The following is a 22341-nucleotide window of genomic DNA, read 5'->3' as shown; positions in this document are numbered from 1 at the left end:
GCAGAAGCAGTTTTTTTGTCTTCTTCCCTGCCTAACGCTCTCCCTACAGAATCAGCAGCAACCTCTCCCTATACTAAGATCGGCAGAAGTAAGATGGCGGTCGGCGTGCATGCCCTTTTATACCCCCTGTGACGCCCACCAAAGCAAGCCAATCACTTGCATGCCCTTCTGAAAGATGGTGGTGACCCGTGCCTAGGTCATCACGTTGCCCACAGTGTCCGTGGATCCTGATTGGCTGAAAAAGAGCGCAAAACAAACTTTTGAAACGCGACTTTGGCGCGTAAGTCGCCGACCTCGTGGCCGACCTCATCCTAGGGTCGGGTTTCGTTTCATGAAACCCGACTTTGCCAAAAGTCGGCGACTTTTGAATTTTCTCGACCCGTTTCACTCAACTCTAGTGATAACCTCTCTTGGTAATGCAGTCTACCCATTCCCTTAATAACATTGGTCGCTCTTCTCTGCATCCACTCAAGTTAAGCTATGTCCTCCAGGAATAAGATGAATTCGTTAACAGGCATACACCACTTAATGAATCTGGCACATCTCAGTGGCGTGCACCTCCATGAGCCTCAACAAAAATGTTTTTTCAGTGAGTGACTGGAGTAACATTTTTGGCCTAAGAAATGACAATACATTCCATAAATTTAACAGATGAGTGTAGCCCCCATTCCCTCCCAGCACATTTTGGTGGAGCTGCTTTAAACTGGTGTGAAAATGCCAAAAGTCTGAATTTTTTTGCAACTATTTAAAGTGTTTTACAGAAGTTTTCTGATGTGCCGGCCCCCATATCTCTGAAACTATATGGTGGATTTAAAACAAAAAAAAAATTGAATGCTCAGAGGGAATAAAATAAGTGCAAAAGCACATTTGAGCTGGTCATCTTTAAATACACTTTCTAAAAAGTTTTTATGACCACATTCAATGTGTGAACATTGCTGAAATCAGCAATTATCAGTCTAAAAAAATAGTGTTAAAAAAAATATTTTCAGAGTTTTTGATTCTGCTAATCTGGGTCTCCTATCGAAGTATTAATGAATTGGGGAATAGTGACAGTGAAATCCTTTTAAGCTATATGTGAGATAACTGGTCAGTAGTGATGAGCAATTGTGCTCGGGTAAAGTGTAATTCGAGCATGCTCGGGTGATAACGGAGTGACATTGGCGTGCTCGAAAAATTTGTTCGAGTCCTCTCGGCTCCATGTCTCGCGGCTGTTCAATAGCCCCAACACATGTAGGGATTGCCTTACAAACAGGAAATCCCTCCATGTGTTGTGGCTGTCGAACAGACGCCGGACATGCAGCCGCGGGGACTCGAACATATTTTTTGAGCATGCTGAATACACTCTGTTAGCACCCGAGCATGCTCCTTATCGGAGCACGTTCGCTCATCACTACAGGCTATCTTTCCAAACTTTCATATAGATATGGAAGTGTATTTTTCATTTCAGTAGGAAAAGAGAGCTACATCACTCCCGTGAATCCACTTTATTCTCCAGAAACCTGCTAAAAAAGTACCAAAAGTTGCAAAAAAAATTGTCGGGTGAAATCTAGCCATAGAGAATGTATAATGTATAACTGGTGGAGAAAGGGTTGAACTTCATGGACCTGAGTCTTCTTTCAACCTATACAGGGATGTAGCTATGAGGTTTTTCTTTTAAAATGTTCAGTGAGTTAAAAACAACCTGGTAACTTTGTTCTACATGTCCAACAGTACAGTTACAGCGATGCCACACTTATATAGGTTTTTATGTTTTGTTTTTCTTGAAAAATAAAGAAACACATTTTTTATCTGTATTTTTGAGTTATGGATTATTTTTTTGTGGGTAAAGCTATAGTTTTTAGTGGCACAGTTTTGAGGTACATGCAACATTCGCTTTTTTTTTAACTTTTAGGCTGTGTACCCACGTAAGCTTTTTTTTTGCGCTTTTTAAGCGTTTTTACCGGCAAAAACGCTTAAAAAATGCTTACAAGAAGCATCCCATTCATTTTAATGAATTCCGCACTTTCTGTGCACATTGATGCGTTTTTTTCCACGAAAAAAACACATCGCGGTAAAAAACTCAGCATGCTCATTAATTTCGCGCAAAAATCCGCATTTCTAACTATATTCTATGAGCAGGAGGATACTCCTGTAAAAAACGCATTAAAAACCGCGCAAAAGTCGCGCAAAAAAATATGCGTTTTTCCTGGGAAAGAGTCCGTTTTTTTCTGCATACATGGGTACATAGCCTTAAGGAGGCATGGTGACAAAAAGATGGCAATTCTGACATTATTTTTAACGGCGTTCACTCTGAAAGATAAATAAAATTATATTTTGCACATTTTCAAATAACAAATACGTAAATGTGTATTTAGAGAAAAGGATATGGAGTTGAATTAAAGAAACTATATATATACAGCGGTAGTCAAAAGTTTGAACACATCTGTTCAATCAATAGTTTTTCTTGTTCTTATTGTAATGTTCACATTATAGATTTAGGGTAAGTTCACTCTGGGCGTTTTTGCTGCTTTTTTTCTGCAGCAATACCTGATTTCTTGGCAGCAAAGAAGCTGCGGCAAAAACGCAGGTTTAGGTGTGTTTTGGTGCATTTTTTTGATGGGGTTTTGGTGCATTTTTGTTTTTGGTGCTTTTTTTATGTCTGTTTGTCCATGCTAATGTCCTTGACTTTTTTGCAGAAAAAACGCTTCAAATAATGATACCTGCATTTTTGCTGCGTTTTTTCAACACCCATTCAAGCCAATGGGTGAAAAACGCTGCAAAAACACTGCAAAAACGCTAAAAGAAGTGACATGCTCTATGTCCAAAAAAAACAGCAAAGCACAAAATCCTGATGACACAAAAAAGCAATGTGTGTGTATGAGATTTCTGAAATCTCATAGGCTTTGCTGGTACTGTAAGGCTAAGTGCACACGTTGCAGAAAATTTCTGCACAAAAACCTGAATCCCTTCCCAGAAACCGCACCGTTTTTTGCGCGGTTTTGATGCGTTTTTTACCGCAGCGGTTTCTAAAAGCATGGGAGAAGCCTAAACCGCGGAAAAAACCGCAAAATTAATGTGCATGCTGCGGTTTTTACCGCGATGCGGTTTTTTCACGGTAAAAAACGCATCAATGTGCACAAAAAGTGCAAAATGCATAGAAATGACTGTGCACCTTATTTTTAGCGGTTTTATAGCGGTTTTATAGTGAAAACCGCGGTAAAAACCGCTAAAAAAATGCTGTGTGTGAACACAGCCTAAAAGCAGCTGAAAATTAGTATAAAAAAGGCTGAAAAAATGCCCAGTGTTAACGTACCCTAAGGCTGTGTGCACACGCTGCGGATTAGGTGCGGATTCATCCGCGCGGATTTTGTACAATCCGCAGGTGAAACCGCAGGTCAAAAGACCTGCGGTTTTACCTGCGGATTGCTCTGCGGTTTTGCCCTGCGGTTTTTCATCTCCTCAATGGAGGAGATGGCAAACCGCAGGGGAATCCGCAGAAAGAATTGACATGTCAATTCTTTCTGCGGATTGAAAACCGCAGATAATCCGCGCGGAAAATTCCGCACCGTCTGCACTGCGGTTTTTGATTCCCATAGGGAATCATGGTACTGTACACCGCAGCAAAAACTGCTGCGGGTCCGCAGCGGCCAAAACCGCTGCGGAACCGCAGCAAAATCCGCAGCGTGTGCACACAGCCTAAGACTGAAGGCAGCAAAACCACAAAGCAACAGAGGTGAACGAACAACTAAAGAAATACATGTGGCGCCCCTGAGGGTTCAGTCAGTGACCTGGGTCTGCTGGCACAGGAAAGAGAGATTCAGAAAGCCTAATTCTCCATAAGAAAGAAGGATTTGTACGGAACGTAAGGAGGAAAGGAGGACTAAGGATTAGGGTTAGAGCAGAACCCTTCCCAAGTTCACAGCGCAAGGCCTGGGTCCGGTCCCCGAGGTTGTATGGATACTAATGGTCCTGCAGCAGACATCGGAGGAATAGAAGTTGTCACCACTTTATTCCCACACAAGACTTGGGGGCACAACAGCAATGTGAGTGAGCCAGGACAAGGTAGCAAGGAGTCCCCGAAGCAGGCTACAGCTGTCTGCTGTACAAGTAGAGTTCATAGGAACATCAGAAAGGAGGAACTCCAGTGTAACTCAGTACTGTGAGTACTTCACCATAGGCGCAAGAGACGTTCAGAAAAGGCACATGTTGGCGGAGTGTTGTAACGGAGTGCTTCATCTAGCTTGGAGGTTGACTGAGCCCCTGACCCGGAGGACACGGCACGGATGCGGGCACCTATATGCACAACAGACTGTGAGTAAAGCTTTGGAACTACATGCCCTGGTGTCCTCCGCTTATTCCTGCACCAACACCCTCAGCACTGCTACATCTCTGTGCCTGATACTGCACCATCTACGTCTCTCCCCTATCTCTTCACCTACACTGCCCTGGGACTACTGCCCTACCTGTGGAGGGCCACAACATCATTGCTGCACCACACCATCTGTCCCAGAGGATCTGTCTGCAGCGTCGGCTTAACATCTTCATTGCCGAACACCACAGGTGGCATCACGAATCATTCACTCATAAACTTTAATCATCATCCACACGTTCAACATCCTCCCTTTTACAATGGACGCCCAGGGCCACGGGCCGGGTCGCAGCTGCTGTGACATCCCCCATTGAAGCCAACGGGCCCGGTACCGAATACCCCGCCGCCCTGGGTGCGAGGGCGATCCATACACATTGCAAAAAAAACAGAATATGTGCTAGACATAACATTACTTGAAGTGCCCCCTCTATTTCTCTGATGATATTTTTACACCCCTTTGGCATTCTCTCAAACAACTTCATGAAGTCATTACCTGGATAGGCTTCTAATGAACAGGTATGCCTTGTCATGGGTTTACATATGGGGTCACCAGCTTTCGGAAAGTTTTTGTGACCATCAGGTGTGTTTTGCTGAGGCAGTGCCGGTACACAATTCCACACCTTGCTGAGTCCCATTCCATAAATACTAAGCCAGAAAATGGCAAGAACTGTAAGGAGGTGACAGTCTGTCAGGTGTCTTCCCTCTGTGGATACTGTACGCATGTCTTACGTGCAGCGCCTTGTCATTTGTTAATGTTAGTGTAATGTGTTGTATTGTTAGTGTACTGTATTGTGATGTATTTGATATGTGTAGAAGTAGGGATAGAATAGAGGTTAGCATAGGTTAATAGTGGGGTTAGATTAGTGGGGCACATTAGAGATAGGGAATAGGATTATTAGCTTAGGTTTAGTTAGCATAGGAGTTTTTCTGTTGGGAGGGGCTAGAGAGCAGCGCAGCATAGCGCAAGGGATTTAGAGAGGAATTTCCTGGTTAGTGCTCAGTGCAGTCAGGATGCAGCAGTGGGGATAAGGCTGCTACGGCAGGAAGGGGCGCCTGGCTGAGCGGCATTCGGGCGGTCACTAGCTAGAATAGAGACCAACCCGAATAGGATCCGTGGTCTACGACCAGGGCAGTTGAAACTGAGAAGGGGAACCTGGCACCTTTTCCTATTGAAGCCGGACCAGGGAATGGTAGGAAGCAGGTGGGCCTGGAGCATGGACAGGACATGTATTGTCCAGAAGGGGGAGAGGGATTGTCCAGGAGCGGGAAAGAGATTGTCCAGAAGCAAGGCAGGGATTCCCAGAAGGAGAAAGAGACTGCAGGAGAAACAGGGAAAGCTGAGGAAATGCCACTCTGTGTAGATTGTGCTGCATGTGTGATGGATACCCTACTGCTAAGTAACGTTAGACGATTGAAAAGGACATTGTCTCTGAAGTGGTTTGTGGAGCTCTTGGATGCCGACCTGGAGTGACAGAAGCCGAGGGAATTCTGACAACGGAATGTGAGTGTACTGCTGCGCACGCTACACATGCAGCTGGAAAGACATTTTATTTCATCTGAGGGGCACCATAGGGTGTGGGAACAGAACAGCCCATTGCCACGACTACCACCCTGGCCACCTTACAGATCCTCTCAACTAAGAGAAATGAAATGAAAAAAATTGCTAGAACTTCGAAGGTATCCTAAAGTGCAGTCATGAAATTTATCCAAAATTTGTGGAAACAGTAACCAATTTAAAACCCATTCCATTGAATAGGCACTGAGCTGCAGGTCTTGGTAGCAACTAGAGGATTCATGGACAAATGCAGGTATATAACTATAAATATTTTGTTCCTTTTTTTGCTTAGCATTTCTATGGAATTTTGCAGTCTGTTATGCGGTCTAATACCCGGTGATAGATAAATATTGCAGGGTGGTTAATCTATCATTGTTACACTGGCAGCAGACCTATTAGACCTTGCTTATGGCAGGGTCTAACAGACAACATTACCTGGCAGACCCAGGGATCATTCTTTGATCTCTGGTTGGCATGACAACCATCAGCATCCTGTGTCAATGGTTGTGCCGATAGGTTGACAGAGAGATCCCTCTCTGGATGCTGCAATGACAACAGTATCTTGAAGGTTAAAAGGGTAGGGACAGAGCTGGCACTCAGACAGACCAATTGTCAGTTAACTACTGACCACCCCTTCTGAGTCTCTGACTTGCCCTTCCCCAGTACAATAATAACACTATGCTCAGTTCTATTGCCGGCGCTGTTCCAGTCATGTCAGCACTTTCCCAGGGCTCACATGACATCGTTATGTCAAGCGATCCCTGCACCCAATCAGCGCTGGCTTCACTCTTTCCTCCTTCAGACCTTCAGACAAATCAAGACATCTGGAGGAAGAGAGCAGCCACAGCTCTCACACCCTCAGGATGTCAATTACGTCAGTAGGATAGGAGAGTGAAACCACCACTGATTGGCCTCAGGAATCACATAACATAAAAATGTCATGTGAGCCGGGTAGAGCCAGTGCCAAAACTACTGGAACTGCGCTGTCACCAGAGATGAGTATAGGTGTTATTATATCACTAGGAAGAAACATAGGGATTCAGAATAGGATGTTTAAGCCTAGTTAAAAGCAGTGATCATGTGGGCACAGTTCTTATACATGTACATAAAATGTCAGCACTGGGTTAAAAGGAAATCATTAAATGCTAAATTTGCCGGCCATACACTCCATCCCTTTGAATCTTTGCCCTTTTTTGAAAAACTCACACAATATTTGCATAACCTACAAGTTGTGAGAGAAAAAGAGATGAAGCCGACGTAGTTTTTGTGTTATACCAAATTCTACAAACTTTCACACAGTTTAAGGACAGAATTCTAGTGAAAAATGTTTGATGAATCGTGACCTTAGTACTTTACGCTTTATTCTGAACTATGGCAATGAAATAAATGCATAGGAATCTTGTTTTTCCTCTCACAGAATCTTATACTAATTCTAAACAGGGATGTAAAGGTTATGAAATTCAGAAAATATCATAATCCAAGTTTCATAAATTCCAGTCTGTTCAATGTCCTTATTTTCACCACAGAGACCGTTTCTTACCATATTGTTACCGCGCACTTTTTCTGCTTCATTTTAATTACTCATAATACAGCGCATGTCATCCGCTGACACTACACATATAATTGAGATGAATCCTCTCATTTACTGCGATTGTAGCTTAACCTGAAATTATAAGCAAATTATGAGTAATAACTTTATAGACACAACCTGATTCCCACAGAAACAAATCTTGGCCTCAACTGGACCAAGTCTATACTATCGTATATGTAATAGCATACGCATTGCTAAAGTGAACCCAGCGGAGGTCTCAATCCCGGATCCTGATAGATTGATGAGTTGTATTGTTAACCTGGTTTACCTTCATTCAATATAATAGTTTTATCTACAATGAATTTGGTTTTACGACATAAGAACCTGCAGCTCAGGATCTTATGAGAACAAGGAGAAATAGGAGCAAAACGAAGTGAAAGAAAAAGAGGGTAGTAGAATGTCTACAGGAAGCTCTTGAGACAATGTAAAGCAATCACTATAGTAATAAGGATTCCTCAATGGGAACCCATCAGGATGTGCCCCAGAGGTTAAAAGTCACATGGGCATTAGAAACCAGCAGCGCTTACCAGTAGACAAGAGGAGAAGAGGGGTCGGATAATGTGAGGAGCCCCTCAGGATCTTGTAGAGGTGATAATGGAAGCTCTGCTATAGGTGGAAGCATCAAGACCTTCTGAGGACGATGGCTTTGTTATAGTTAAATGTTATCCGGCACTATTTGTTATTTCTACTACGGGCCTAAGAACTAAAAGGAAGTTTGTTGTCACCTACCTGCCAGCCAACCTCTGACATCATGTCGATAGAGCAGCGACTTCTCTTCCACTCTACTGTGTTTACCGTGTGTGCTCCTGATGTTATGCTGATTGATAGCTGCTACTCCGCAACCTGCTGTCAAGCAGCATGACGTCAGCAGTGACACCACCTTCGACATAGGAGCCGGGAAGAGGACGAGCTGGTATGTTGAAGAGAAGCAGGTCAATGACCTCTCTGTGCTGGTATTGAATAGAACAGAAGGTAGCTAGAAACTACCTGCTTCTGAGTTTTTAGGCCCAGAGTAAAAAAAAAATCATCTTGGATAAAAACTTTAATGTAGGGTAAGTAAACAATAGAAGATTGTCGGATCCCCAACAATCAGTTCTTTTATTGCTCTCATGGTGCAGCTCTGTTCAGAGTGTAGTTGCCGCTGCTGGGTACTGTAGCACAGCTCCTATTCTTTTGCATAAAAGCTGTGCTGTAGTAGGCTAGTAGCCAATCTTCTATTGTTAACCTATCCTATAGAGAGATCATTATTGCACAAAGAGAAAAGAGGGGAGACAAAAAGCGCAATAGGGTCTTATCCACATTACAAAAGACAGTATATCTTGAAATATGCTCACCTGGTTAGGATGAGATAAAGGCGTGTAGGTAGTGGCTGCTGCAGATCCACAGGTCTTCAATGACCAGAAGAAATGATAAAACCAAAGGGAATTCGTAGTTATATTCCGCGCTGCCGCTAAGACAAATTCCAGGAGAATGCTGTATGATTGCAGTGGTTTTATTCTACGCGTTTCAGTGGTCTCATGCCCCCTTCATCAGGAAATACCACACGGTACATACAGGTATTACAGACAAAAATAGTTTCGAGAGGACGCTGGATTTCAAAAAAATGAGCGCCAACAGGTCAGATGATGCAGTGTCAAAGTTCAATGACATCACATAGTTAACAATTCAAAATGAGATATATTACAAGAATGTGAGTAGTATAAAAGATTGTTGATTAAACTTACATTTCCAGAAAAGTCAGGTTTATAATTTTAACAGGAAAAAAGAAAACCAAAAAAGAAAAAAAAAAAAAGGGAAAAGGAGGAACGGATATCTACTCAGATGGACAAGAACCTGTAAAAGAAGGGGAAATTCCTGTTCATAGGTAGATGCCTTACAGATGGACTACCATGTGGAGTCAGCAAGCTACTTTTTCTCAAGAAAAACATTTTTCCTGTGAAAATTATAAACCTGACTTTTCTGGAAATGTAAGTTTAATCAACAATCTTTTATACTACTCACATTCTTGTAATATATCTCACGTTGAATTGTTAACTATGTGATGTCATTGAACTTTGACACTGCATCATCTGACCGTTGGCGCTCATTTTTTTGAAATTCAGCGTCCTCTCGAAACTATTTATGTCTGTGATACCTGTATGTACCGTGTGGTATTTCCTGATGAAGGGGGCATGAGACCACTGAAACGCGTAGAATAAAACCACTGCAATCATACAGCATTCTCCTGGAATTTGTCTTAGCGGCAGCGCGGAATATAACTATGAATTCCCTTTGGTTTTATCATAGAGAGATCATGAAATACCTATGCTCGGACAACCCCTTTCATGGTGCGGTCATATAAATAGAAGAAGACGTGCTATAAATTGCCAAAAAAAAACACCAAAGAGCTGAGGGTGTTTTTTAAGTTGGATAACACCCCCCTTCCACTTTTTGAAACACACCCTGCTTTGTGGTGTCTTTTTTAGCTATTTCTACCTTTTTCTATGAATTCTTCTGTACATTTCTGATTTTATGTGATGAAGGAAAGTTTATCCCTAAAACATGATACCTGCCAAGACATCTTGAAATAAAGACTAACTCAAATAATTTCCGATCTACCTGTGATGGAGTGACAGCAGCATTGCAAGCTTCATTTTCTTTATTCACTGATTCATTTATTTACAAGGGTCTGATGGTGGTAGCCGATATGTGAGGACCGAACGATCAAATGCTATTGCAGTGCACAGACAGGCTGGCAGCTTTCCTGACCTGAGCATGCCAGCTGCAAAGAAATATATGACGCTGTCACGATCAGGTCAGGAGAGCCGCCGGCCTGTCCGTGCACTGCGATGTGATCGTCAGCTGGGTTATACATTTGTCTGACTGCATCCTAATACTAAATTACTAATAACAGATTCATAACATTTCATGTGGATTATATCTTTATAGTATTTAACGTTGGACTTATAGATTACTATTAGGTGCCGTGTTGTGCTGAACAGCTCCATTAGGTCTGTGAACTGAGAGGCAAAATTCACCTTGGCACATGCTTGAGTCACTGGGTACATATACAGTATATGGAGTAAATAAAGCTGTTGGAATAAAAAAAGAATAAAGTTCTTTGTCCTAAAGTGTCATCAGAGAGACTTTTGCAAGCTTCTTGTCTTACAAAATGACAATAATAAAAGAGAGATGCCTAGGAGCTACATATTTTACGATACAAGACAATAAGCTGATTCAAGTGAAATAAAAGTGTGCCTTAAGCTGGTGTCACCATGACCGGTCCTCCCAACATGACACCAAACAGACAGCAAAGTATACTCTGGAAATCTAAAAATATGCTTAAAGTGCTACAAGTCTTCATATGAATCAACGGGCAGAGAACTGGATGGCACTTTCAGTACAATCAAAATTTAGCTTTATATAATGATAACCAATAGAAACTACATAATGTACTATATGTGGCTCTGTTCACACAGGTGTTATTCGCTTTTCATCAGGGTTTAATTATTTTGACAGTAATAATAGTGTAGACTTTAACATTATTCTTGCTGTAAGGAATACTGAGTATGATATACAGTGGCATGTAAAAGTTTGGGCACCACTGGTCAAAATTACAGTTATTGAGAACAGTTAAGCAAGTGGAAGATGAAATGATCTCTAATAGGGCTACTGTTAAAGATGATTAAAGATGACACCTTTCCTTTGTATTTTAGACTATATATAGATGTGTGTGTATATATATATATATATATATATTGTGAGGTAGCGCTGTCATCTAAGTATTGGATCACTCGCTTGCAGCCACAAAACCAGATCCGGCACGGTTTTTTCCATCAAATCATAACAGTCCTTGCCGTTTATTCACCATCATAAACCATCACAACAACAGACAGTTCACTTAACAGCATAATCTGCATAGCGTCCATTACAGAGTTTCCCTCTCTTAGCAATGTTCTATAGTCATATAGGCTATGCAGTTTTCAATGTGCAGGCTTCCCAACCCCTAAGGTGTCTCACCCACGTCCGGGTAACCTCACAGTTCCTTTATCATGCAGCCGACATTCATTCCCTCCAGGGAACTAACAGGTGCTGGCAGCCATTACACACAGCCACTCCACATGCTATTAGCCAGGAGATGCTTCTCCTAGCGGGACCTTTCACACTGGACCAACCGAATCCCAGCATTCACCCCATGTGACCTACCCTGGCCACATTATATGGTCTATAGCCACGCCCACCGGGTCCCATGACTATGGCCTCATCACAGGTCCTTCACACACTCACATAGCCTTTTAATACAGGCGTTTTCAGACCCACCCCTGAGTGGGTTTATAGGTAACCAGACCCGCCCATCTCTCTAGTTACCTGGAGACTTCTCCCTCACATATTAATGCAGCATCTCAGCAATATCCTTGCTGATCACACATACACAAGTCTCCATCTCAAAGCCACCCACTTTGAGATACACAACGGCCACTCTGCCATTCATCCGTTCTCTTGGGACATCCACACAGCACCCCCTAGTGGACACAGTGGTTACTACACCACAATATATATATATATATATATATATATATGCACATTATATATGCATCTGTTACATTTTAAAAATATCAAAAAGGAAAATGGTCCAATGCAAAATTTTGGGCATCCTGCATGGTTTGTACCTAGCAGCAGCATGTAAATGTTTTTTGTAGCGAGCCAAGAGTCTGTCAATTCTTGTTTGAGGGATTGTCATCCATTCTTCCTTGGAAAATTTTTCCAGTTCTGTGAGATTCCTGGGTCATCTTGCATGCATTGCTATTTTGAGGTCTAGCCACAGATTTTCAATGATGTTCAGATCAGGGGACTGTGAGGGCCATTGTAAAACCTTCAGCTTGTGCCTTTTCAGGTAGTCTATTGTGGATTTTGATGTGTGTTTAGGATCCTTATCTATTTGTAGAAGCCATACTCTTTTCAGCTTCAGCTTTTTTACAGATGGTATTATGTTTGCATTAAGAATTTGTTGAAATTTCATTGTTTCCATTCATCCCTCAACTCGTAAAATGTTCCCCATGCCATTGGCTGCAACACAACCCCAAAGCATGATTGATCCACCCCCGTGCTTAATGGTTGGTGAGATGTTCCTTTCCTGAAATTATGTGCCCTTTTATCTACACACATACCTTTGATCATTGGTCCAAAGGACTTGTTTCCAAAATGCACCAGGCTTGTTTAGATGTTCTTTTGCATACTTCTGATGCTGCACTTTATAGTGCAGATGCAGGAGATGTTTTCCTCTGATGATTCTTCCATGAAGGCCCTGTTGGAGTAGGTGTTTCTGAACATTAGAACAATGTACCACAACTCTTTAGTCTGATAAATCTTTCAGAAGGTCTTTTACAGTCAAGTAAGGGTTCTGACTTGCCTCTCTAGCATTCATACGAGCAGCTCTCACTGAAATTTTGCTTGGTCTTCAAGACCTTATCTTCACCTCCACTGTTAACTGCCATTTCTTAACTTCATTTCGAACTGAGGAAAGGGCAACTTGAAAACGCTGTGCTATCTTCTTATAGCCATTTCTTGCCTTGTGGGCCACCACCATATTCATTTTCAGAGTGCTTAGAGGAACCCATGGCTGCTGTTTTTTGGCACAGGGTTAGAGGAGGCTGGGTTTTATAAGGCTGGTAAATTTGCATCTGTGGTGCCCCTGAGGCTCAGTTGCCACAGAGGTACTGCACCTTCTCCTAAGCTGTAGTGTCACACCGCCTAGGTAAGTTGGGAACTCCTTTCTACACTCCACACCTACATCCCACATACAGGATAGTTCAGCACTGATCACATTGCGGCTCATGCTTAGAGGGTAGCAGAGCACCTCTGGTGATTATTTGCTTCGTAACACGAGATGTGCTGGGAGGTGGGTGGAATTGAGATCCGTTTAAAAGAGTGGGAAGGTTTAGGATTGGAGCGGAGTTCAAGTCAGTCTGACAGAAGGTCAGAGGAATATGAAGTCACTCAGACAGGAGTGAGGATCCCTGGAAGAGGGATGGAGGAAGGAGTGCTGCAGCTGCCTCAGTGACCTGAGCCAGCTGGCACGGGAAAGAGAACAGAAGGAGAAAGACGTAGAACTGCAACCTAAGCTTCCATAAGAGAGAGAAGGAACAGCGCGGAATGAAGGAGTAGGAGAACAGAGAGGAGTTGTGGGTTGGAAGAGGAACCCTGCCTATAGGTTCTCAGCGCAAGGCCGGGGCCCGGTCCCCGAGGTTGTATGGACACTTATGGTTCTGCAGCAGACACCGGTGGAGTAGTTGGCTGTAAATGCACTACTCCCATCTGAGACTTGGGACACAACAGCAACATGGATAGAGAGACGGGATCCAGGAGGTCCCTGATCGGGCTACAGCTGTCTGTCATACAAGTAAGGTTCTAGGAACATCTGACAGGAGGGACTTCAGAGTAACCATGGTGCTGAAGTTCTTCACACTAAAAGGCGCAATAGAGGAGTCATTCAGGAAAGGCACATGTTGGCAGAGTGTGGGAGAGGAGAACCCTGACTTGCCCGGGAGGTTGATTGAGTCTCTACCCCGGAGGACACGGCATGGAGGCAAGCACCAGTGGGTACCACGAACTGTGAGTAAAGCTTTGAAACTGCAAGCCCTGGTGTCCTCCATTCCTTCTTGCGTCGGCCAGCACTGCTACATTCCCTGCGCCGGACACTACACCATCAAGGTGTCCCCACATCTACACTACCCTGGGACAACAGCCTTGCCTGTGGAGGGCTATACCACCATTGCTGCATCCCACCATTTGTCCCAGAGGATCTGTCTGCAGCGTCGGCTTAACATCTCCTTTGCCGAACACCACAGGTGGCGTCACGAACTATCCATATAAACTATACTATTAACATCACCGCCATCGATATTGGGCGCCCAGGGCCACGGGCCCATTATCCTTTTTGTAATTTTTAAAATTAAAAAAAGACTATATAAATATTTTATGCCTAAAATACAAAGTTAATGTGTCATCTTTAACGTAGACCTATTACAGATAATTTCACATTCTACTTTCTTAACTGTTCGCAATAATAGTAATTTTGACCAGGGGTGCTCAAACTTTTACATGGGATCCATTCATAAATTAAACTGCCAGGGATCCAGTGAGAAATGACAGCATAATGCTAGTGTGAACAGAGCATAATTTATGCCATTCAACATATCCCTAACTGCACTTCAAAGGGGTTGTCCAGTTTCAAAAACTCATGTTTGTATACATTATTAGGGATTTTTGAGTTAATAGAGAATTCCACTGGTTAAGATACTCATTTCTTAGCTGCTAAAAAAAAAGAGTCTCTTCTTTAAAGGATGTGCCCTGCATTACATAGACAAGCAACTGATGTGCATGTACAGTTTTCTCCTGTGGTGGCCCTGAGGTGAAAATGAGCACTTTTACTACCAGGCTTCTCAACACATTTCAATTGATCACCAGGGGTGCCAGCAGGGAAACACTTTATGATCTCCTTAATGACAGAGAATCTTTCTTAGGCTGGAGTCACACACAACGTCGAAAAATACGGACCGTATTGTACGGCTGTAATACGCATAAATGGTCCCTAAATAGTGATCCGTATGTTCATCCGTTGTCAGGGTGTGGCCGCGTATTTTTCTCATGTAAGCATCCGTATAGCATTTTTTTCTCGCAACCTTGCAAAATGGACATTTAATGGCTTTGAGGCCTGCACATAATTTAAATCATCAGCACCAACCCTATTTATTGCCTCAACATCAGGTGGCATCCTCCAATCTGCCCATTTTGGTGCTGTACTTGTGTTGGTGTCTTGGTGGTTGTTAGAAAACATGTCAGACACACTTCAGTTCACCTCAACTGACCGTGTTCTGTTCAACTGAGTTTTGTCCCGGAGCTTTGGCCAGCCATACCCCGTGATTGTGGATCAGAGGAGGAGGAGACGAATGTGGGTGCATCCGCATTTGAGACAACGCCTCAATAAAGGCCATATTCACAGGCTTTATGCAGCTCTGAGGACACATCCCGACAAGTTTTTCCTCTATTGTCAGATGACCGTTTCTTCCTTTTCATGTTTTGTTGGAGACAGTGCACCCAGGGATCACCTTCCAGGACACCCGGATGCGCAAATGTATCTCTGCAGAGGAGCGGCTTCTCCTTACATTACGGTATGTATTCCTCAGCTACAGAATGTATGTAGATGATTAGTTTCCAAAAGAATTCTCTTACTCAGTAACACCTTTTTGGCCGAGTAACATTATGAATTGGTACCAAATATATGCTGTAAAAGTTAGAAGACTTTGATGTGTTCGCCTAGCTTCTTACTTAAACACTGTTCTGCTGATCTATATATAATGTGTGCATCCTTTAGCATGTTTAATGTATATATTTTCTACATTTGTTTAATTGTAGGTTCCTCACAACTGGCCTTTCTTATGCCGCACTCCATCTGGAGTTTTTGATTGGGCGATCGACAATATCTGGCATCGTTCGTGTTACATGTTCTGAAATCTGGCCCAGACTTCATCATCTGGTAATGCCAGAGCCCAAGATGGGAGACTGGTTGAGGATTGCCAGGGGATTTGAGTTGCACCGCTAATTCCCCAATTGGATTGGATCCCTGGATGGGAAGTGTGGCGCCCCCAGGAGTATGGCCGCCACAGTGGCATTGCCTTCCTCCAGGGAGGGTGATGCCAGGCTTGGAAGCAATGAAGGGTCTCTCTGACAGCTAATCATTTACATGCAACACGTTCCCACTTCAGGCCAGCAGAGGGAGCTCTGAACCAGGAGGGCAACCCTTGTAGACGTGTGGAGAGAAGCTGGAGGTTGAGCTGAAGACGGAGAGCTCCCTCCTTTTGATAGCGCATGATCCGGAGCCTGGTCTCCATGGTTGTATGGATACTGAAGGTCCTGCAACAGAAACCAGAGGAATAGGAAGCTGTAAATGCTCTATTCCCACCAAAGACTTGGAGGCACAACAGCGACTGGTGAGCCAAGAGAGACAGAGAGCTACAGCTGTCTGCCATACGAGGTAGTTCTAAGAGAAGATAAGAAGGAGGAACGTCAGTGTAACACTGTACTGCATGTACCTCAAACCAGCGCTAGAAAGGAGACTACACAACCCATCTGATAGAGAGATTCCTGAGTTGCTTCCAGGCTAGCCTGCTCCTGTGCCATCTGTAATCAGGACCCTGGACTGCGTTTGCCAAGTAAAGGTAAAGAAACTGCACCCTATTGTGTCCTTGCCTCCTTCCTGCAACATCCTCAGCACTGCTACATCTCTGTGCCAAACACTGCACCTTCTTCCTAACCCTTCATCCACACTGCCCTGGGACAACAGCCCTGCCTGTGGAGGGTTACAACATCATAGCTGCACTACACCATCAGTCCCAGAGGATCTGCATGCAGCGTCAGCTTAACATCTCCCTTGCCGAACACCACAGGTGGCGTCACGAATCATTCACTTTTAAACTTTATTCCCAACTCAACCCCTTTTACATGGGCGCCCAGGGCCACGGACCGGGTCACTGCTGCTGTGACATTTCCATCTGAGAGACCGGCCAGGTACAGAGTACCCCACAGCCCAGGGAGGGCGACCCAGAAGCACATCCGTGTGCGTAAGCCGCTGAACTCAGGGTCCCAATTCTATAATTATAAACAATAGTTTTCTGTAGTTTTGTTGGCTCTGGTTGACAATAACTACAGGTTTATAATTGTAGACATTGGGGCTTATGGAAGAACTGGAGACTCTCGAGTCTTCAATTCTTCCATTATGGGTCGGCGGCTGCGCAATAACCAGTTGGACCTACCACCACCACGTCAGCTGCCAGGCTCAAATCAAGAAGAGGTGCCTTATGTCCTAGTGGGGGATGAAGCCTTCCAATTGACCAGGCATGTCATGAGGCCATACCCGCGCAGAAACCTTGACCACCAGCGCAGGATTTTTAATGTGCGCCTTTCACGTGCCCGAAGACTGGTAGAGTGCGCCTTCGGCATTCTTCGTGCCAAATGGCATGTCCTCCAGTCTGCCATTCAGCTGAATGAAGCCAACGTCAATGAGGTCATCAAAGCTTGTGTGGTCCTCCATAACTTCACTAGACTGCATGATTGCTCCACATCTGATGTGACTGATGGTGTGGTGGACAAAGGGGATAGGCCTAGGCCACATGTGCTCCCTTTATGGCGTCCTCTTTCAGGACTCAAAGTACGTGATGTGTTCACCCAGTATTTTGTTTCATCTCATGGTGCTACTACCTGGCAAGATCAGGCTGTATCTATGTTGTGATGTTCTTATGTGTGTATATAAATCTATTTTTTTTTTGTTCTATGATTTGTGTGTTCGGCTAAAGTTGACTTACTTATTCGAATGCCTAAAATAATTCAAGAAGAGGGCCAAAGTTGCATTTTCAAATTTTTTATAAATGCAAAAAGTAACTTAGAATACTGTTGACCATATTTTGGTCATATGACAGATATTGCCCTGGCCATTTAGCCTTTTCTGTATAGAACATTATATTATTTTGACACCCAAATAGGTAACAAGAAATAATAATTTTCAAACTCAAAAACATAGACAACTTTTTGTTTTTATAACTGCTGGTAGCTTGGCGGAGGTAATGGCAGGAGGCCTTCATCTCTTTGTTGGGGGTTGAGGTGCCCAGCTTGACCATCACCCTGTTGGGGTGGATGTTCTTGGCCCTGTGGTAATATGTGGCCATGGTCATGTAGCTGCGCACCAAAGAGACCATAAGGATAATGGCGATTCAAATCCTGTGGCTGATTGTAGCCATGTCCATCATACCCCCCAATATGACCATGTCGTCCAAACCCAGGTTGGGGCCAGCCTCCAACACCGGGTCTGTACAAGTGGCCATATTGGGCAGGTTGATTATAGGCTGCTATTTGGCCCTGTTGTTGCCAAGGTTGGTTTTGTGGGGGGGAATGGGTGGAGGTGTAGGCACATGTGCAGGTGGAACTTCAGAACCTAATTGAGCATGCACATCTGGTTGTCGGGCAAGGCGGAGACGGTTACAGGTTGAGAGCTGTCACCTCTCAAGATACTCAAACAGCTCATATGGGTCATCGGGGTGTGTGCATGCATCAATTAGGATCCGAATGGATCCTCGCACACGTAGCCTCACCTCACAGGGTAGGGGAAGGAGGTACCGGGCCAAGCTTTGAGAATATGCCTCTTCACTCTCATCCTGGGCATCTTCTCCATCTCCCATGGCGGCCTACGGCTGCAGGCTGGGGGGACCCCTCAAGACGGCCAGTAGGGCTGCTGCTGTTGCTGGGGTCTTCTACGTTGCTGGCTGTTGGTCCTGGTGCTGGTGGAGCTTGGGGGTTGCAAAAGCTCGGGTCAGAACATGGGCCTGCCACCTCTTCACATCCCCCGTCCGGGTCTATAATGGGCTCAGTATCCGACCCTGTCTCCCTCTCTGTGAGGTTGGACTGAGTTCTGTTAGAAAATGTATAAAAAATAAAATGTAGCCCTGACCCTAAAAAGCATATGTGTCATGAGGTGTGATGTCTGTACTTACGGTCTGAGATCCATACTGGGTGCCAAAAATGACAAGCGGTCAAAATATATGTATTTCCGCTTGGTTGGTGCTGCTGCCCCACTCCTGGCCCTCTGCTGTCTTTCCCAGCGGTACTACTGGTCGCGGATGCTGCGCCAGCATCTCATCACATCCTCAACTGCAATTTGAAGTGAAAATGGACTTTAACCTTTGAAATGTACCAAACAATATTCCTAACATTTCACATAGTCATGTGGCCTAGTAGGGGGTGGTTTTTAGCTAAATTTTTCGTTAGCAAACAGGGATACCTACATACACAGGATAGGATTGTAGGGGCTACTTTTCAAAAAGCTCACTTCTGGCTTTTAAGCAGATTGTTAAAAAAAACAATTACTTAAGAATTTGTTGTTGCTCCTCACATGGCTGTTGGGCAAAGTCTGGAAACATGTAAACACAGATGCGCCTCCATGCTGCCTCTTTTCGGGCCCGGTCTGAATAATGGGCATCCTGTTGGTCTCAAAGTTCGGGCCATTCCTGGACCAACACAATTAAGAGCTCAACATTATTGTGGCTAGACATGATGCTGTACTCCGTGGAGGCGTACTTCCTGGATGTCTGGAACGCTTTTTCAGCTTATTTGCATGTCTAAGCTTCCTGATGATGGATTGGCCCATTTCCTGTCACCAGGAGAAGTCTGGCGTATTTCTCGCAAGTCACACGTGTGGTCCGTGTGTAATGCGTTGTTTTTGCGCACCCATAGACTTGCATTGGCGTACTACGGTCGTAGTACGCTGACAATCGCAGCATGCTGCGATTGGCTCGGTCCGTAAAAAATAAGCGGCAAAAATACGGCTGATGGAAGCTAACCCATAGAGAATCATTGGTCCGTGTGCAATGCGTATTTTTAACGCCTCTCACTCATCCGTATTCCTCTCTAGTGTGACGCCGCCTTAGGGTGAGTGCACACAGTACGGATTCAGCTGCAGATTTTTCCATGCAGATTTGCAGGTAAAACCGCAGGTAAAATGACCTGCGGTTTGCCCCTGCGTTTTGACACCTGTACAATGGAACAGGTGTCAAACCGCTGTGGAATCAGCAGAAAGAATTGACATGCTGCGGATTTAAAAATGAGGAAAAATCCGTGCATGTGCACTGCGGTTTTTAAAAGCCATTGATTTGCATTGTACTGTACCTTGCTTGCGGATCTGCAGCGGATCCGCAGAGGCAAATGTGCACACATTAAGTATTTGCAGCAGATTTGTTTACACAAAAAAAAAACTGAGGAAAAACACTGCCTAAAATCTGAGCATTTTAATTAGCGCTTTTTTCCATTTGAAAGGGTGAAAAATGCTGCAAAAATACTGAAAGAATTGGCATGCTGCTGCTGTGGAAAAAAACTACTTTAAAAAAAATAAGCAGCACATGTACGACATTTCAGAAATCTCATTCACTTTGCTGCTACTGAAAAGTGCTGTGTTTTTTACTCTTGAAAAAACTGTGAAAAGAAATGCATCAAAAACATAGCGTGTGAACAAGTCCTTACCAATGAAGACTTTGTAAAGCACAAAACCTATTTAAAGTTGAAATTTATATAAAAGCAAATCAAATAGATAATCTGATGCTTGGGAAATTAGTGTACAATCGGTTAGTTATGAAATGTCAAGTTCTCATAATGTTATCTAATGGGAGATGCTCCATAAGTAGGAGTAGACTCCCTAGTAAACCAACAGTGCTGTAGATTTATTTTATCTAACTAATTTTTACTTCTAGGATAAGTACCATAAGTTATCCATATGTGGGGAGGTTGAGCTGAGTAAGGCTCTGTCTGTAGTAGAAGACAGAGAGGTAGGAAAAGAAGGTGTCATGTGGCAGTCTGTCCATTAGAGGTCACTGGAGAGCCCCGACGACAGTGGTTATGTAACTGCCATGTGAGCATTACATAACTGCCAGAGGTCAAGGTGACTCTGATTGGGCAAAGGTGACTGTCAGGTGACAGTGGGCAGGGCTAACTGGACTGACTGAATAAATACTGAGGTAAGCTTCTAGAAGCTTCAGTCAGTCTGGGGAGCTCACAAGGAAAGAGGGTCTGTTATACAGAGGAGACCCCTCAGAGAGTTTGGACAGCAGATACGGTTACGGGGGGTGACCCTTAAGGACGTTGGTCACAGGCAGAGACGGTCTTTGAAGACCTGTAATTTGGTGGACTTTGCAGGGTGAAACGCCGTGGTGGATTGGCCTAGGGCAGCCACGGTGGAAGAGCCACAAAGTACACTTCAACGGCGAAAGTCAATAAGCGAAGGTACTCGGTCCTGTCTGCAAGAGAGAACAGTGTAAAAGTCCTGTCATGCATTATGCTGGTCGTCGTGAGGGCGGCTAATAAAAGCAGAACCTGTTGAATACATCTCCTGTCTCTGTCTCGTGCCTGTCGACGCCAAGAAGCGGGTCACCCCCCCCCATTCCTGTGAGAACAGCACTCCTCCACCGCTTATCTGCACTAACACCAGCAGCATCACCACCCAATTGTCATCCCTGCCTCGCCGTACCCTACACATACACGGCCTGAGATAGTCCGGGATCAGTGCAGTGAGAAGCCGGCAAATATTTCATAGTCACTAATGAATAGGGAACTAGGGATGTAGAAAGCGGCAAGGATGTCTTCAAATTAGGAAAATCATACATACTCACCCTGGTCCTCTAAGAATAGTGGATCCCTCATAGGCTGCACTGGTTGTCTGTGTCAGTGTGAGCAGGATTTGGGATGCAGTGAAGGACAGAAGGCAGAGCAAGGGTTAACAGGTTTCATAGAAGGGGAATACTCAACGCAGGGAGACAAAGGGTTAAACGGGGGAGTAAACAGTTCAAAAGGTAAAGGATATTGTGAGTGGGAGGACAACGATTCAGATAATGGCAGTTCTGCTGAAAGTCAGTGGTTCCTAAGTCCACAAAGTGAATAGCACCAACAACGGCTGGTGCGGTGTCTTTTCCAACGCGGTCCTATAGGCAACAATATCCTGTGTTCTGGCAGCAGTGGTCGGTCTCCAGTATCTTCCACTGGGCCTAGTCCATATACTGCAGTGGCTGACAAGGTTACTGGCCACAGTCCTGTACGAGCCCAACGTGGCTGCAACTATATTCACTGGTGAAGTCAGGTCACAAGTGACTGGGCAAATATTCGCTGACAACGACAGGGTGCAAGTGTCCGTCCCGTATGCGGTTGTGGAGCCCCTGAGGCTCAGTCACCACAGAGGTACTGCACCTTCTCCTAAGGTGTGGTGCCCCACCAACTAGGTAAGTTGGGAACTCCTTTCCACACTCCAACACCTGCACGCACACAGGATAGTTCAGC

This window comes from Dendrobates tinctorius, unplaced genomic scaffold (genome assembly GCF_039654945.1).
Source record: "Dendrobates tinctorius isolate UK_male_01 unplaced genomic scaffold, ASM3965494v1 ptg000082l, whole genome shotgun sequence".
NCBI classification, from domain to species: Eukaryota; Metazoa; Chordata; class Amphibia; order Anura; family Dendrobatidae; genus Dendrobates; species Dendrobates tinctorius.
Note: the sequence above shows the minus strand (reverse complement) of the source record.